Source organism: Ovis canadensis, chromosome 4, assembly GCF_042477335.2.
Source record: "Ovis canadensis isolate MfBH-ARS-UI-01 breed Bighorn chromosome 4, ARS-UI_OviCan_v2, whole genome shotgun sequence".
Classification (NCBI taxonomy): Eukaryota; Metazoa; Chordata; class Mammalia; order Artiodactyla; family Bovidae; genus Ovis; species Ovis canadensis.
Window position 1 is genome coordinate 54213632 of NC_091248.1, and position 18570 is coordinate 54232201.

Sequence of the window (18570 nt, forward strand, 5' to 3'; positions counted from 1 at the left end):
TCCATTTCTGAAGTTAATTCCAAATCAAGTCTAATTTGTGATCATAAAATACTCTATATAGCCTCTCATTTGTAACCTAGTGATAATGTACCTAAAAATAAAACCTACATCTCTATGTATACTCCATTTTTAATGATCATAATAAATACTATTCTAGATGAGACCCATGGGTTCAACAGCCTTTATGTTTTTAGTTAACAGAGATGTGTCTCCAGAAGGACTGATTTTCATGTGAAGCAAGTGATGCTCAAGCTGGATGTGCATTAGATTAACCCATGAATCTTTAAGCACACAGAAATTCTGACTGAATAAATCAAAGTAGCCTGAACACTGGCATTTTGTTTAAAGTTCTTTAAGTGATTACAGACTAGGCAGAGTGGTAAAGAATCCACCTGCCAATGCAGGAGATGCAAGAGACATGGGCTCGATCTAATCTCTAGGTCAGAAATATCCCCTGGAGTAGGAAATGGCAACTTACTCCAGTATTCTTGCCTGGAAAATTCCATGGACAGAGGAGCCTGGCAAGCTACAGTCCATGGTGTTGCAAAGCGTCGGACATGACTGAGAGACTGAGCATGCACTCACCCATGAGTTGAGAGATGCTGTCCTGAACATTAATCTCAAAAGATCATAAACACAAAATCTAAAACATCCTTGCTGCTGCTGCTGCTGCTGCTGCTGCTAAGTCGCTTCAGTCGTGTCTGACTCTGTGTGACCCCAGAGACGGCAGCCCACCAGGCTTCCCCGTCCCTGGGATTCTCCAGGCAAGAACACTGGAGTGGGTTGCCATTTCCTTCTCCAATGCATGAAAATGAAAAGTGAAAAGTGAAGTTTGCAGTAAAAAACCTATCGCTTATCTATGAAAGCACCTAAGCAGTTCTTGAAGCTTTAAATTTCTAATCTGCATTTCTTTTCGGCATTTGTCACAACCAACTGAGTTTAATATACCATAACTTAAAATTATTTTATTTAATTTCATCATTTTGTAGTCTGGTGGCTGTTGGATATGACACACACATATGGTTCAGGTTTAAAAAATATTATGGCGTCCTGTATGGATATAGTAGACTGGCATTCAATAAGTATTCTACTTTCCTTCTAGTATCTTCTGCATTTAGATGGAAAACTACAGACTGCAGTTCCCAGACCTCTGGAACTGGGGTTCCAAATAGGATTTTAATTCAGGCAATAAGACTGGCGGGGAGGGAGGTGGGAGGGGGGTTCAGGATGGGGAACATGTGTACGCCTGTGGCAGATTCATGTGGTAGAACCAATACAATATTGTAAAGCAATTAGCCTCCAATTAAAATAAATAAATTTAAATTTAAAAAGACTGGCCTTACATGATATTGTTAAATGGATGTAAGAAGAAACCAACTTTTGATGCAAATACCATTTCTGCTGGCAAGTGCAGAAGAGAAGGTGTTTAGTTTACTAAAGCAAATGAACAGTGGTTTCAGTATCCAGTATTGAGTGTCAAGAGGCATAGTGTGGGACATCCATTTTACCAGTGTGATTTGTAAGTGAGATGTAGTTATGTAAATGGCATCTATAGCAGCCAGAGCTTCCTCATTATGCAACCTTCCTATGTCAGGTTCCTGATTTTGGCTGTGAGGTGTGATTCTGGATGTGGCAGCTTCTTAACAGTAGCAGTGGTACTGCCGACCTCTGTGGTGGAATTGAATGGTGTGTCTTTGGTAGTCATTTCAAGAAGGTAAACATTATATTTGTTCAGTCTTCCCAAAGATTCTATAATTTATTATTTAATTATCTCTAATAAATTGACACTTAAAACAGCATGGACATTATAGGCTGAAATTAAACTCTGTCTGATAGCTATCATTCCATATGTGATCTAGTTTTCATGCATATATGTGTGTGTATTTAAATCTGTTCTCAGATGTCCTAAACAGGAAAACTAAGGTTTCCGTTTCCTTTATCTGAAACTTCTGTCACTTTTAGCATATTTTTACTGAAGTACTACAACCAAAAAAATTATGCAATATTCTTGTTTTGGTTACAGTTCAGTTCAGTTCATTTCAGTTGCTCAGTCGTGTCTGACTATTTGCAACCCCATGAATAGCAGCACCCCAGGCCTGCCTGTCCATCACCAACTCCCAGAGTTCACTTAAACTCACGTCCATTGAGTCGGTGATGCCATCCAGCCATCTCATCCTCTGTCATCCCCTTCTCCTCCTGTCCCCAATCCCTCCCAGCATTAAAGTCTTTTCCAATGAGTCAGCTCTTTGCATGAGGTGTCCAAAGTACTGGAGTTTCAGCTTCAGCATCATTCCTTCCAAAGACTGATCTCCTTTAGAATGGACTGATTGGATCTCTCTGCAGTCCAAGGGACTCTCAAGAGTCTTCTCCAACACCACAGTTCAAAAGCATCAATTCTTCGGCACTCAGCTTTCTTCACAGTGCAACTCTCACATCCATACATGACTACTGGAAAAACCATAGCCTCGACTAGACGGAACTTTGTTGGCAAAGTAATGTCTCTGCTTTGGAATATGGTATCTAGGTTGCTCATAACTTTTCTTCCAAGGAGTAAGCGTCTTTTAATTTCATGGCTGGAATCACCATCTGCAGTGATTTTGGAGCCCAGAAAAATAAAGTCTGACACTGTTTCCACTGTTTCCCCGCCTATTTCCCATGAAGTGATGGGACCGGATACCATGATCTTCGTTTTCTGAATGTTGAGATTTAAGCCAACTTTTTCACTCTCCTCTTTCACTTTCATCAAGAAGCTTTTGAGTTCCTCTTCTGTTTCTGCCATAAGGGTGATGTCATCTGCATTTCTGAGGTTATTGATATATAATAATTCATATAACCCTATTTTGATCATAATCTATTTTTAAGATAAATTCTTCAAACAACTTTATTATTAATGTGAAAGCTTTATCAATTGCCCATGTTAGAAAGACTGTCAGAGTTATTTGCTACAGCAATTTAAAGTGTCAAGAAAGACAGTGAGAAAGTGTGTCTCAAACTTGGCTTTGAGTTATTAGGGGAGCAGAGGAATCTGGCATGTTGTCATACCACTGGGTTTCTGATTCCTTAGAACCCTTGACTATAAATAATGTTATTTATAGTCTAGGACTGGAATAAGACATGGGAATCAAATTATACTCAGTGGTGAAGCTTAGACGTTAATGAAAGCAGGGAACCAGATTGGTCATTGCATTGAAAAGAAACTGAATCTTAACAATTCTTCGATTTTACCTGTTACTCTTTATTGAGCTCTGGTCTCTCAGTATATACTTGGGTACCAGCTGTTCCTCTGACTGTTTGTTATTTTGACTCATTGCCTTTCTGAGACTCATTTTGAATTTTAACCTTTCAAATAAATTCACTTCGATTTTTAAAATATTAAAGTTTATATTGTCTTAAAAAGCAGGTTTTGCTTGACCAAAGTTATGGCACTAAATCATGTCTTTACAATCTGATTTCTTGAAATAAATCAGTTTGAATGCTTCATTTAATCTGCTATCTTAAATATCTTAATATTCATTGTATTTGAAAAAGGTCAATCTGAATTTTGTCTTTAGATTTTGCTTAAGCTTTTGGAAACGCTTGAGTCTGATTTTATTGGTTCTTCAGTGTCATTTTACAAGCATTATGCACAACTATTCTAGATTTTGTTCTCTAGATTTAAAATGAAATTTTGTCTTTAAGAAATGTAAATGTTTTATTATCTGAAACTAAATAATTATAACTAAATAAGGGCAGGTGCTAACAAATTAGGTATCCTATTAATACTCCTATTAATCTCTGAAATACAATGCCCTTTGTGAAACTGGGGGTAAATATAGCTATTATTAATCAGTTCGTCCTGAAGAATTATGTTGTATTAGCCAAATATAATCTTTCCTCCTAGCTCAGTGAGTAAGGAATCTACCTGCAAGACAGGAGACCCAGGTTCGATTCCTGGGTTGGGAAGATCCCCTGGAGAAGGAAATGGCAATCCACTCCAGTATCCTTGCCTGGAGAATCCCATGGACAGAGGAAACTGGCAAGCTAGAGTCCATAGGGTCATAAGAGTTGGACACAACTTAGCAACTAGACCACCAGCTATATATAAGTAACTATCTGCTTTTTGTATATAGAAATATACTTCTTGCAATTAATTATGCCAGTTATATAGTTTTGTTTTTAATTCTACATTAAACTTCAGGGGTAATAAGTATAGGACTAAATAACTTAATGTAAACAAATACACTTTTCATCATACATTTGTGTTACTAGCTTAAGAAAAAAGGAGTGATTTTGTTATCTGATTCCTTTAATAATAAAAAAAATCACAAACATATTTTATAATGACATAAGAAAAAATAGATTATGTCCAGAATTTTACCTAGCTAGACCCTAAAACTTATTTTTTGTAGTTCTATGTATTGATTCTTCATATCAAAATTAAGGTTACAAATGCACAGTATGACGTATTTTGGTAGAAAAGTACAGGTATTATTGGTGGAAAACTGAATTATTTAAGTAGTTAGCCAAGAGTCCATAATTTTAGACAAAGTAAAGCACTTTACAGATATTACTCAACAGCTGATTAACTGATTTTTCAGTCTTTTTAAAGCACCAATAGACCACACTTCCATCAACAGCAATTACTCTTTAAGAGCATGATTCTTTGTAGGATGGAAGAGAGACACGTTGCCTTTCATGGGATTGTAGCCAGCTCTCATGAACAAAGCATGGAATGGAAACAACTATCCAACTAATGCTAAGCTTTCCAGCTACCTACTCTTCCCATTCCCACCCTGTATTGAGTATGGCCATGTTAATAGTGAGGGTCTCTGGCATACCAAAATTGGGGCTATGATGTGTCAGAGAAGTTGAACCAAATGCAATAATTAACATGGATAGTTTCAGGCAGGTACAAGTGTGCCACAAATCTAGGAGGTAGGAGGCACTGAAAAGCAAAATTTAAGACAGAGCCATGTTAGGGTGAGGCATATGATTAACAATGAAATACCTTTGGAAAATCTCCATTGTAAAAAAAGAATCCAGTCTGATGGACTAGCCCTGACAAGATCTAGGGGAGGAAATACTTTCAGGTTCATTGTGGATAACCCCTTGTTACTCTTTGAGAGAAAAGGTACTTATGTGTATGTATATGTGTGTATATATATATGTGTGTGTATGTGTGTGTGTATGTATAATATATATGTATAATATATATATAATATAATATATATGTATTATATATATAATTTTTCTAAAGAATAAGAAGCCCAAGCAATTCTTTTGTGGTCTGTTGGTGTGAAGTAGTGTTGATTAACCAGAACAATGTAACATACTAACATACTGCGGGCATGAACAGTGGTCACAAGGAAGCTCTGTGGTCCTGTAAGCAGTAATAGAGACAAAGTAGCTTCTGGCTTATGTGAAATCTTGAAAGGGCAGCTTGCTGTATGGGGCTGTTTAGGAGAATAAGATTGAAAAGTTAAAGAAAAGTGAGAGGAATCCCAGTAGTGTTTCAGATGGGTATAAGAGAAGATATGAATTAATGCTAAGGTACTCCCTAAGAGAAGATAAGGAGATCTGGCATAAGCTATTAAATCGAAGGCATTTGCATATAACTGATAAGGTAAGATCATCCAAAGCAGGGAAAGCATGGAGGTTATTCAGTTAACAATTGACTTTTTGGTAAAAGATGCTAACTCCTTGGAAGAAAAGTTATGACCAACCTAGATAGCATATTCAAAAGCAGAGACATTACTTTGCCGACTAAGGTCCGTCTAGTTAAGGCTATGGTTTTTCCAGTGGTAATGTATGGATGTGAGAGTTGGACTGTGAAGAAGGCTGAGCACTGAAGAATTGATGCTTTTGAACTGTGGTGTTGGAGAAGACTCTTGAGAGTCCCTTGGACTGCAAGGAGATCCAACCAGTTCATTCTGAAGGAGATCAGCCCTGGGATTTCTTTGGAAGGAATGGTGCTAAAGCTGGAGCTCCAGTACTTTGGCCACTTCATACAAAGAGTTGACTCATTGGAAAAGACTTTAATGCTGGGAGGGATTGGGGGCAGAAGAAGGGGACGACCGAGGATGAGATGGCTGGATGGCATCACTGACTCAATGGACATGAGTCTGAGTGAACTCCAGGAGTTGGTGATGGACAGGGAGGCCTGGCGTGCTGTGATTCATGGGGTCGCAAAGAGTCGGACAGGACTGAGTGACTGAACTGAACTGAACTGAAACCAAGTGTTCAGTCTCTGTTCCATTCCATGTGGACAATGAACCAGGCTTACATGCTGCTATATATATATCAATTAGTATATGAAAAGACCTTTTACTCAAAGAGAACTTTAAAAAAATCTAATCACAACTTTCCTTAAATAATTTTATACTAATATTTGTCCTTCAATCCAAGTGAAATTTTCAGTTTCTTAACCACTCTTATACAAGTTTACAATCCTTTACTTGCCCATTCCCAAATCCCAAAATTTCTGAAAACCTATTTTTAATGTATCCTATCAGTAGTGAAAACTGAGGAAACCTCTCACTTCTTAAGAAACAGAGAGAGAGGATAGAAGGATAGGAAGAAGGAAGAAAGGAAGACAAAGAAAGAAAGTGGATCTGATTTAGACTGATATGAGGCTATTTACAATATTTTACTTGTTAGTTTAGTGTAAATATTCATATGTCATTATATTAATATTTTAATTGTAGTTCTGGTTACACTTCCATAAGGAAGTATTCCATAATATATAACATATATAACTTTCTAAAATATATTTTTAAATTTGAATTTTGAAACTCATCTGTTGCCAAGAGGGAAGAGAAAGGGTCTAAATATCTTTGGATCTATGTGTTTGTGCTTAGTTGCTTCAGTAGTGTCCAACTCTTTGCAACCTGTGAACTGTAGCCCATCAGGCTCCTCTGTCCATGATATTCTCCAGGCAAGAATACTGGAGTGGGTTGCCGTGCCCTCCTCCAGGGGATCTGCCACCTCTAGGGAGCGAATCTGCATCTCTCACATCTCCTCCATTGGCAGGCAGACTCTTTCACCACTAGCGCCACCTGGTAAGCCCCTTGGATCTATAGTGAAATGAATTATAAAGCTTAGAATTAAGTAAATGAAGGCTTGGGTAGTAGCACTTAGATGAATTAATAGCTGGAGTAGTTTGCTGGCTTGCCTTCCTCTCACTCTTCTCTATTTAAATAGAGCAGTGTTATCTAATTGACATATAACTATAACTAGGACAGTCACATTTCATGTCTTAATTGGGTCTTACAGAATGGTAATTAATTAAGCAGCTTCATCAGAGTCTAAGTATTACATCAGAACACATTCAGTATATTTCAGGAACATTTAAGAGAGATTTAAAAACCTAGATGTAAGAGTCTGAGGAGTTTAATTACTTTGCATAATAAAGAAGAATCTGGAGTTCCTAGGAACTATCAGAGAAAGAAAATGGAGAAATGGGATCATAAAATATACATGGCATTTACCTACAAAACAGACACTGTTCATGACAAGCTTACAAAATAGGTGTTATTAATATTGATGTTTTACTTCTTCACATGAAAAGTAAAGATAAGATACAATTTTTATAAGAGTTCACATGCAAAATCTGTTCTGGCAGTAGCTCTTTCCTCTTGCCTGTGTTCTTTTGCAAGGTTAAAAGGTCCTCGCCCACATTAAATTTGATCTACCTAAACTGGATTAGAGGCTAATTTTCTGAAATGCTAACGAAAGGTTGTGACTATGATTTCTGCCAAGTTGATATTATCTGTTTACAAAATCATATAATCAATTGCTAGAGACACAGAACCATCTGTCTCCAATTGTAATCCTGTACAGAATTATTAGAGCTGACCTAATGGTATGAAAGTTATAACAATTCTACTACCAATTTGAAGCCTAAATAACTTCTTTATTTATTTCCAATAAGAAGATCCATCAACTGCAGCATTCATTCTATTTTAGAAATTGATTCTGAGTATGTAACATTTATTTAATTTTTTTCTAAACATAAGTAGAATAAATTAATGAGGTTCTTTGGGGATTTTAAGAAAAGATAAAAGGGCTTTATAAGTAACATTAAAACAAAATTTTTATAAACTATTAAGTACAAATATAAAGTCAAACAGTTTAAATAAATTTAACCATAATAAACAATTTTTAAAATTGAGTTTTTTTCTAAAAGTATATTTAGAATAATATTTGAACTATGACAGCCCTAATGTATATCATAAAAAGTAGCATTGTGTTTTGGTTTTATCCTATATAAAATTCATAATACAAAATTACTTCTTACAACTTTAATAGGCAGTTCTACTGAGAATTCAATTAGAGGCACAGTGTATGCAATCTCACTATTTGATATTTCTGTTATAGACCTGAGACACAGAATGGCTTATTTGATTTTATAGAACAAATAAGAGAATTTTAAATCCATTTACATATGTTTCCACAAAAAATATTTTACAATTAATTTGCAAATACTAACAATTATGCCAACTTTCTAAGTTACTTTGGATTTCAATAGGAGAGAATGTTTATGTGAAAAAGTGAAACAGAATTCTCTTTGGAACAAAATATTTTTTTTCTTTTATTTAATGTATTCATTATGAAAAACTTGGCTACTTTCCCCTTAAATCTCACAATATTATATCATAGTTAGGTGTGGTTCTGAGAAACCACTTACCCTGTAGCCAATTGTTTTTATTTTTATAATAAAAATCCATGTGAACCATTATTTTGTGATGAGAGAAAAGCCATACGGTTATAATGCATGCTGTCAGATTCCTTTAGTGGAGTAAGAGAATGCTGATAAAACTTAACTCAGCATTTTAAAAAAAAAACAAAACCCCGAAGACATGTGTTTCAGTGAATGCATTTTTCATGATCTGTAACAAAATGTTAGGAATTAATATTATGCTGATGACTATTAAGCTTCACTTTCCTAGTGGTTAGTCAACAAACTTTAAGACAAATTTAGGGGACTCTTCTAAGAAACATGCCTTCTTCTCTAGTTGTATTTTTTAACATTTAAATAAAATTATTTCAAATAAATGAAAAAAATTAGAACCATCATGTGTCAAGTCCATTTTGAACTTAACTCTATCCACAGATAGATTTGATCAATGGTTCTTTGTAACACTTGGATACTTTACACACTTGTTTTTACACTGATATATCTAAATTTCAATTCTCTTTGATTTAACTGCAAACTCTTTGATGACTGACAGTAATAATATACATTTTCCCTATCTCCAGCATTGTGCCTGGAGATAAACTCAATAAATATTTGTTGACCCAAATTTAAATCTTTGTTTAATCATGAAAAAAACTTTATGCTGACAGTAAAATATGTTTTCTATTTATTTCTTACAGTAGTGCTTCCCCCTCCCCCAGGCAGAAATTCAGTAGTGTCTATAACTAAGCATATTAACTAGAATTTTGAAAAATCAATAAAAGATCGAGAGGAAAAATAAGTTAACTGAAAAAAAAAATCATCAGAGTGGAAAATGATCCTGGCTGGTGATGGATAATATTCAGAAATATATGGTAGGTAAATTCATATGAAGTATAGTTTTCAATTGATTTTTTTATCCCGATTTTTATCCTGATTTTTTATCCTGAGCTTTAGGTTTCTAATTTTCTACTGGATATCTCCACCTAAATATTCTGTAGGTTTTTCAGCCTTAACCTCTCTTTTTGGAGAAATGCTACAGCATCCTGGATCTCCATTCTCCCTAAGAACCCTGTTTTCATTAAAGTCATCTTTAACCAACTCACCTCACCTGACCTCCTTAATATCTGTTTAATTTATCTTTTCTTGTTGCATATTTTGTTAAATTTCCTTAATGTAGATCTCGATTATTTCTTGATTCAAAATCTTTCTAAATTGTCCTCTTGGTTCTGGTATGGTAACTTCCTAATCCATTCTTATAATCAGCATAAGAGTAATATTTCTGAAGTTCAAGGGTAACTCTCTATTTAAAACTTCCCTACCACAAATTCTGGGAAAAAAAAATTCATTCTGTCACATTCACTAAATTCAGTACAATTCCAAATTTTATATACAGAAATCTTTCATGTCATGACCTTTGCAACCATCTCCACCTTTACACTGTCTTCAAACATGTACTCTATACTACAACCATAACTAAAGGCATTTTTTGGCTTAGAATATTCTGTTCATTTTCTGGGAATATAGTTAGCCTATACTTTCCTCCACTGTCTTTCATCTGTATCTAGCAAAAGACATTTTTGAACCATCTCCCTAATTCTCAAAGATATATTTTCCCCATCATATATGTTTTTACACAACTTTATGAATGTTGATTATAACACTTGCCATGTATTTAAATATTTGATTGTGTTGGTCTTCTCACCAGAGTGAGCCTTTCAAGGACAGTGAAAGAAATGTAATCTTTGGTCTGCAGTAGATAGTAAAATGCCTGGCACTCAATAGACTGATGTCAGTGACTCCAAATTTCATGTTGATACTGCATTTTCTTTCCTTACTCCTCTTTTTGTCTCCTCTGCATATTCACCATCTAGCAGGACAATCAAAATATCTAACATTTTCATTTTTGACATTGAAGATTTGAAAACACAAATGCTTTTATCTATTACCTGTGAAAGTGAAAGTCACTCAGTTATGTCCGACTCTTTGCGATCCCATGGACTATACAGTCCATGGAATTCTCTAGGCCAAAATACTGGAGTGGGTAGCCTTTCCCTTCTCCAGGGGATCTTCCCAAACCCAGGGGTCAAACCTAGGTCTCCCACATTGCAGGCGGATTCTTTACCAGGTGAACCACAAGGGAAACCCACCTGTGAGAACACATATAAACTGTAACACTTTAGTCCTCAAAAAAATACACCATGGTGCAATTCTTTTCACCTTTTGTATTTATTTTATTTCTCCAGCTAAAATGTTTCAAACATTCTGTGCTTCTGACCTTCACTTGATTTACATAATTAGGATGGTCAAGTAAGGCAGTTTGCCTGGGGAAATAAATCTCAGTTTACTCCTGATGTCCAGAGAGCATTTATTATCATCTTTCCAACCCACTCTTGAAACTGTTCAAGTTTAGATACTATATAATTTGGTAACACAACAATTAATATCTGTTTCACTGTTATATATTAGGTATATTAGTATTGAATATGAACATTTGTAAAATAAGTGAGGAAATTACTAAATTGTTGGTCTCAGGATGATACAAGTTGCAAGGAACAAGATAAAAAATATTCAAAGTAGAAATGGGTATTAGATGAACTGAACTAGGAATATGAATTTTAGACAACTTAATATTCTTTAAGTGGGAATAAGTAACTTTGGTGAAATAATTCAGAGGGGTAGATGTACCATGAAAAAGGTTTTTAATTTGAAGAATCTCAAATTTTTATAACCTTATTTCAATGATGAAATAAATTTCTAAAATAATATTCAATGTTTATTTTTCTTCTCTAAAATTACCTGTGTTTAAATGAGAGATTGTAATGCAATAATAAGATAGAAACAATTATCTTTCATAAAGAAAATTAAGCTCAGAAAGTAATAGGTATATTACATTTTGGCTATGAAGACATTTACTTACTACTTCTGAGTTTTATATTCTTTTCCGTATTATATAAGCTTTGATATAAAAACTTTGGAATAAGAATACAAGTTATATAAACAACATTAAGCAAAATCAAATGATTAGATAATGTAATAATATTATTTTATGAAGGGTATAAACGATATAGTGTATGATTGTTTCCTTTGCTCTTTGGTTTCCACACTGCTAAGAAAATATTTGGTGACTTTTAAGATGAGTAACTCTATACATCAGATCTTTATACAAAGCCAAAACCAGCTGATTCATCAGAAAAATCTGTTAACAACAAGGCAGATATTTATTTTTAAATGAACTATTTTTTATGGATCCAAGCCATAATGATGCAGAATTATGGCTCAGAAGGTATTTCCCTTCTAATAGAGCCTGGTATCCTGGATTCAGCAGAAGACACTTACTCCTTGGAAGAAAATTTATGACCAATCTAGATAGTATATTCAAAAGCAGAGACATTACTTTATCGACTAAGGTCCGTCTAGTCAAGGCTATGGTTTTTCCTGTGGTCATGTATGGATGTGAGAGTTGGACTGTGAAGAAGGCTGAGCGCCGAAGAATTGATGCATTTGAACTGTGGTGTTGGAGAAGACTCTTGAGGGTCCCTTGGACTGCAAGGAGATCCAACCAGTCCATTCTGAAGGAGATCAACCCTGGGATTTCTTTGGAAGGAATGATGCTAAAGCTGAAGCTCCAGTACTTTGGACACCTCATGCGAAGAAGTGACTCATTGGAAAAGATTCTGATGCTGGGAGAGACTGGGGGCAGGAGGAGAAGGGGACGACCCAGGATGAGATGGCTGGATGGCATCACGGACTCGATGGACGTGAGTCTGAGTGAACTCCGGGAGATGATGATGGACAGAGAGGCCTGGCATGCTGCGATTCATGGGGTCGCAAAGAATCAGACACGACTGAGCAACTGAACTGAACTGAACTGAACTGAGTGATTTTTAAAAATTTTCCAAGCAAAATTTCTTCTTTTTTTTTTAATATTTTTGCACATTTATTATGATTTTATATTGAAGTTTCTTTTTTTTCTCTTATCTTTATTTATTTTTTTATTTTAGTTTTTTATTTTTTAAATTTTAAAATCTTTAATTCTTACATTTCTTCTAAATTAAGGGATTAACTAATGTATGGAAGGAGACGGCAATGGCACCCCACTCCAGTACTCTTGCCTGGAAAATCCCATGGATGGAGAAGCCTGGTAGGCTGCAGTCCATGGGGTCGCAAAGAGTCGGACACGACTGAGCGACTTCACTTTCACTTTTTACTTTCATGCATTGGAGAAGGAAATGGCAACCCACTCCAGCGTTCTTGCCTGGAGAATCCCAGGGACAGGGTACCCTAGTGGGCTGCCGTCTATGGGGTCGCACAGAGTCAGACACGACTGAAGTGACTTAGCAGCAGTAATGTATGGAAGTACAACTTTTTAAAATGCCTTTTTATCTTGACATAGATTTCTTATTTTCTATCAGCATAGAAGGAGCCTACCTCCAAATAATAAAGGCCATATACAATGAACCCACAGTAAAGATTATTCTCAAAAGTGAATAATTTCCTCTAAGATCAGGAACAGGACAAAGGTGTCCACTCTCACCATTATTATTCAACACAGTTTTGGAAGTTTTGGCCACAGCAATCAGATAAGAAAAAGAAATAAAAGGAATCCAGATTGGGAAAAAAAAAGAAGTAAAACTCTCACTGTTTGCAGATGACATGTTACTATACATAGAAAACCCTAAACATGCCACCAGAAATTTACTAGAGCTAATCAATGAATTTAGTAAAGTTGCAAGATATAAAATTAATACACAATAAACCCTTGCATTCCTATACACTACAGTAAAAAATAAGGAAGAGAAATTAAGGAAACAATCCCATTTATAATTATAACAGAAAGAATAAAATATCTAGGAATAGACCTACCTAAAGAGATAAAAAACTTGTATTCAGAAAGCTATAAGACACTGATGAAAGAAATCAAAGATGACACAAACAGATGGAGAGATACACGCTGTTCTTGGACTGGAAGAATCAATATTTTTAAAATGACGATACTACCCAAAGAAATCTACTCAGTGTAATTGCTATCAAATCACCAATGACATTTTTCACAGAACTAGAACAAAAAAATTCACAATTTGTATGGAAATACAAAAGACTCTGAATAGTCACAGCAATCTTGAGGAAGAAAAAGAGCCAGAAGAATCAACCTTCATGACTTCAGACGATACTCCAATGCTACAGTCATCAGACAGTATGGCAGGGGCACAAAACTGGAAACACAGATCAATGGAGCAAGACAGAAAGCCCAGAAATAACCCACAGACCTATGGGCACCTTAGCTTTGACAAAGGAGGTAAGAATATACAATGGATAAAAGACAGCCTCTTCAATAATTGGAGTTGGGAAAACTGGACAACTACATGTAAAAGAATGAAATTTAAAAACTTTCTAACATCATAAGTGAAGTGAAAGTTGCTTAGTTGTGTCTGACTCTTTGTGACCCCATGAACTGTATAGCCCATGGAATTCTCCAGGCCAGAATACTGGAATGCATAGCCTTTCCATTTTCCAGGGGATTTTCCCAACCCAGGGATCGAACCCAGGTCTCCTGCATTGCAGGTGGATTCTTCACCAGCTGAGCCACAAGGGAAGCCCAACATCATACACAACAATAAACTCAAAATGGATTAAAGACCTAAATGTAAGGCCAGAAACTATAAAGTCTTAGAGGAAAATATAGGCAGTACATTCTTAGACATCAATAGCAGGAAGATTCTCTCTGATCCATCTCCACACTAATAGAAATGAAAGCAAAAGTAAATAAATGGGACCTAATTAAACTTAAAAACTTTTGCACAGCAAAGGAAACGTAAACAAGATAAAAAGACAACCCTCGGAATTAGAGAAAATCAAATGAAGCAACTGACAAAGGATTAATCTCCAAATATATAAATAGCTCATGCTGCTCAATATCAGACAAACAACCCAGTCAAACAATGGGCAGAATACCTAAGCAGATATTTCTCTAAAGAATACATACACATGAAAAGGTGCTCAACATGCTCATGGTTAAGAGAACTGCAAAGCAAAACCACAATGAGATAATCACCTCACAACAGTCAGAATAGCCATCATCAAAAAAATCTACAAACAATAAATGCTGGAGAGGATGTGCAGAAAGGGAACCTGCCTGCACAGTTGGTGGGAATGTAAGCTGATACAGCCATCATGGAAAACAGATTGGAGATTCCTCAAAAAAGGAAAAAATAGGAATAAATCTATCATATGACCCAGCAATCCCACTATTGGGCATATATCCTGAGAAAACTGCAATTTAAAAGACACATGTATCCCAATGTTCACTGCAGTATTATTTACAAAGGCCAACAACCTAGATATCCACTGACAGATGAATGGATAAAGAAGATGTGGTATATATATGCAATGAAATATTACTCAGCCGTAAAAAGGAACAGTGGTAGTGAGGTGGATGAACCGAGAGCCTGTTACACAGGGAAGTAACTCAGAAAGAGAAAGAAACAAATACTATATATTTGTATATTAACACATATATATGAAATCTAGAAAAATGGTACTGATGAACCTATTTGCAGGGAAGGAATGAAGATGCAGATATAGAGAATGAACCTGTGGACACAGTAGGGGGAAGGGAGAGTGGATCGAAGTAGTCCACTTTACTGCACACACAGTTTAAATCTGTGTGTGTAGTCAAGTAGCATCAACAGATACATACTAACGTGTAAAACAGATAGGTGGTGAGAAGTTGCTATATAACACAGGAAACTCAGCCTGAAGCTCTCTGATGATGTACGGGGGTGAGATTGGGGGAGTGGACAGGCATTCAAAAAGGAGGAGATATATATATATATACACATGACTGATTTGCAGTTTTGTATGGCAGAAACCAACATAACATTGTAAAGCAGTATTCCTCCAATAGAAAAGAAAGAAACACACACAGATATGGTTAATTTTTATAAAGATACTATGAATACACAATGAAAAAATGATAGTTTCTTCAACAAATGTTATTGAGAAAACTGAATACCCACTTGCAAAAGAATAAAACTGAATCCATATTTTATACCATATACAAAAATACACAAATATACAAAATGGATTAAAGACTTAAATGTTAAGACCAGAAACCACAAAACTACAGAAAAAAAAATAGGGAAACACTTTCTAAAATTGTTCTTCAGAATTTCTTGTATATGACACCCAGTCCATTAATGTGCCTGCTCTGTTGCTGGTGCTGCTGCTGTTACTGCTGCTAAGTCGCTTCAGTCGTGTCCGACTCTGCAACCCCATAGACGGCAGACCACTAGGTTCCCCCGTCCCTGGGATTCTCTAGGCAAGAACACTGGAGTGGGTTGCCATTTCCTTACCCAATGCATGAAAGTGAAAAATGAAAGTAAGGTCGCTCAGTCGTGTCCGAGTCTTAGTGACCCCATGGACTGCAGCCCATCAGGCTCCTCCGTCCATGGGCAAGAGTACTGGAGTGGGGTGCCACTACCTTCTGTGATTAATGTGCGTAGCTAAGTATATTTAGGATCACTTTCATAGCTTTGCCTAACCAATAGGTAGATCCTAAAAGATAGGGAAAGGCAAGTGACAGGATGGTCAGTTGTTTTGGATTCAGACATTTCAGGAAAGGCCTTAATAAAGAAAATAGGAAGAAACAGAATGAAACTTGCAGGTGGTGGAGTGACTTATTTAGATGTTCACCAGAATAAATCTCCACAGTGAGAGTGTCCTTGGTGTATTCTTGTTTTCTTGGGTTAAACTGGATGGAAGTAAGAGAGAATCAGGCTTTCCTAGTGGCACAGTGGTAAAAAAATCCACCTGACAGTGCAAGAGCTGCAGGTTTGATCCCTGTGTTGGGAAGATCCCCTGGAAAAGGACATGGCAATGCACTTCAGTATTCTTGCCTGGGAAATCCCATGGACAGAGGAGCTTGGTGGGCTACAGTCCGTGGGGTTGCAAAAGGGTTGGACACAAATTAGCAACTAAACAACAAGAAAGAATGATCTAACAGATGGGAGAGGGTACAGGATCAAAAGACCATAATGCTTAATGAGATTCTAAAACCTGAAAATTAGGAATTAGGAAGACAGAACAAAAAATTAAAGACTTCTTATTTTCTGAAATATCTGCATTTTCTCCCATTGTGCTTGAGTGTGCACATGCATGCACTCACACGCGCGCGCGCACACACACACACACACACAATCTTTAATCATTTCAGAGGTTATCCAGTTTACAATTCTACCATCTTCCTCTTTAAGATAAAAGTCATAAAATATCAAGGTAATATTTGAAGATGAACAATATATTTAAATCATTGCAAACTTGCATCAAAGTAATGACTAGTCATTTGTAAACATTATAAAATGTTCCATTTAATCATCTTGGCACCAAATGTGTCTGTATGTGTGTGTGTGTGTACGTGTATTGCACCCAGTAATTAACCAACCACTGGAAGTTACAGGAGGAATGAAGTGGCATGGCACTTCTTTACAGTCAAGACTCTCCACATCAAAGCCCATAGCACACTGAAGCCTCTTGTAGGATTTTCTAGACTCAAGAGAATATATACTTATGATGGTAGGAACTATCTACAATTGCATTTCTGGGAGGCAGAGGATTACCCTTAAGACTGGATACTATTAGTTGATATAAAGCTTACAAAAAATCTAGGTGGAGATTTAAACTCCATGTGTGCACATGTGCTCAGTCATGTCCAGCTCTTTGCAACGTATGGACTATAGCCCAAGCTGAGAAATGTTCAGTTCTTATCAACGGAAGACAAAAGGTACACCTTATCTTGATTCATGGACTTACAATCCAGGTTCCTAAGCAATATTGTTCTTCACAGCATCAGGCGTTACTTTCACCACCAGACACATCCACAACTGAGTGTCATTTTCTCTTTGGGCCAGATGCTTCATTCTTTCTGGATTAGTAATGGCCCTCTGCTCTTCCCCAGTAGCATACTGCACAGCTTACAACCTGGGGCGGGGGTTTCATCTTTCAGTGTCATGTATTTTTGCCTTTTCATACTGTTGGTAGGGATCTTACGGCAAGAATACTGGAGTGGTTTGTCATTCCCTCCTCCGGTGGACTACGTTTTGTCAGAACTCTCCACTATGACCTGTCTGTCTTCAGTGACCCTGAATTTTAGGCTAAAAAAATCACTATGGAAATTGTCTCAGATATAATATTAAAAATTTTACACATACTTTTAAGGTTTTTATTCTGCATGGAAATACAAAGTATTCCAGTTTTATTTTAAGTAAAACTGGTTTATATTCCTGGTTTTATAAAAATATAACACAAAATTTATTACAAGAATGACTTAATATCAATCTCACAGAACATGTTCAGTTCAGCTCAGTTCAGTTGCTCAGTTGTGTCCGACTCTTTGCAACCCCATGAATTGCAGCACCCCAGGCCTCCCTGTCCATCACCAACTCCTGGAGTTCACTCAAACTCATGTTCATCAAGTTGGTGATGCCATCCAGCCATCTTATCCTGGGTCGTCCCCTTCTCTTCCTGCCCCCAATCCCTCCCAGCATCAGAGTCTTTTCCAATGAGTCAACTCTTCGCATGAGGTGGCCAAAGTACTGGAGTTTCAGCTTCAGCATCATTCCTTCCAAAGAAATCCCAGGACTGATCTCCCTTAGAATGGACTGGTTGGATCTCCTTGCAGTCCAAGGGACTCTCAAGAGTCTTCTCCAACACCACAGTTCAAAAGCATCAATTCTTCGGTGCTCAGCCTTCTTCACAGTCCAACTGTCGCATCCATACATGACCACTGGAAAAACCACAGCCTTGACTAGACGGACCTTTGTTGGCAAAGTAATGTCTCTGCTTTTGAATATGCTGTCTAGGTTAGTCATAACTTTCCTTCCAAGGAGTAAGTGTCTTTTAGTTTCATGGCTGCAGTC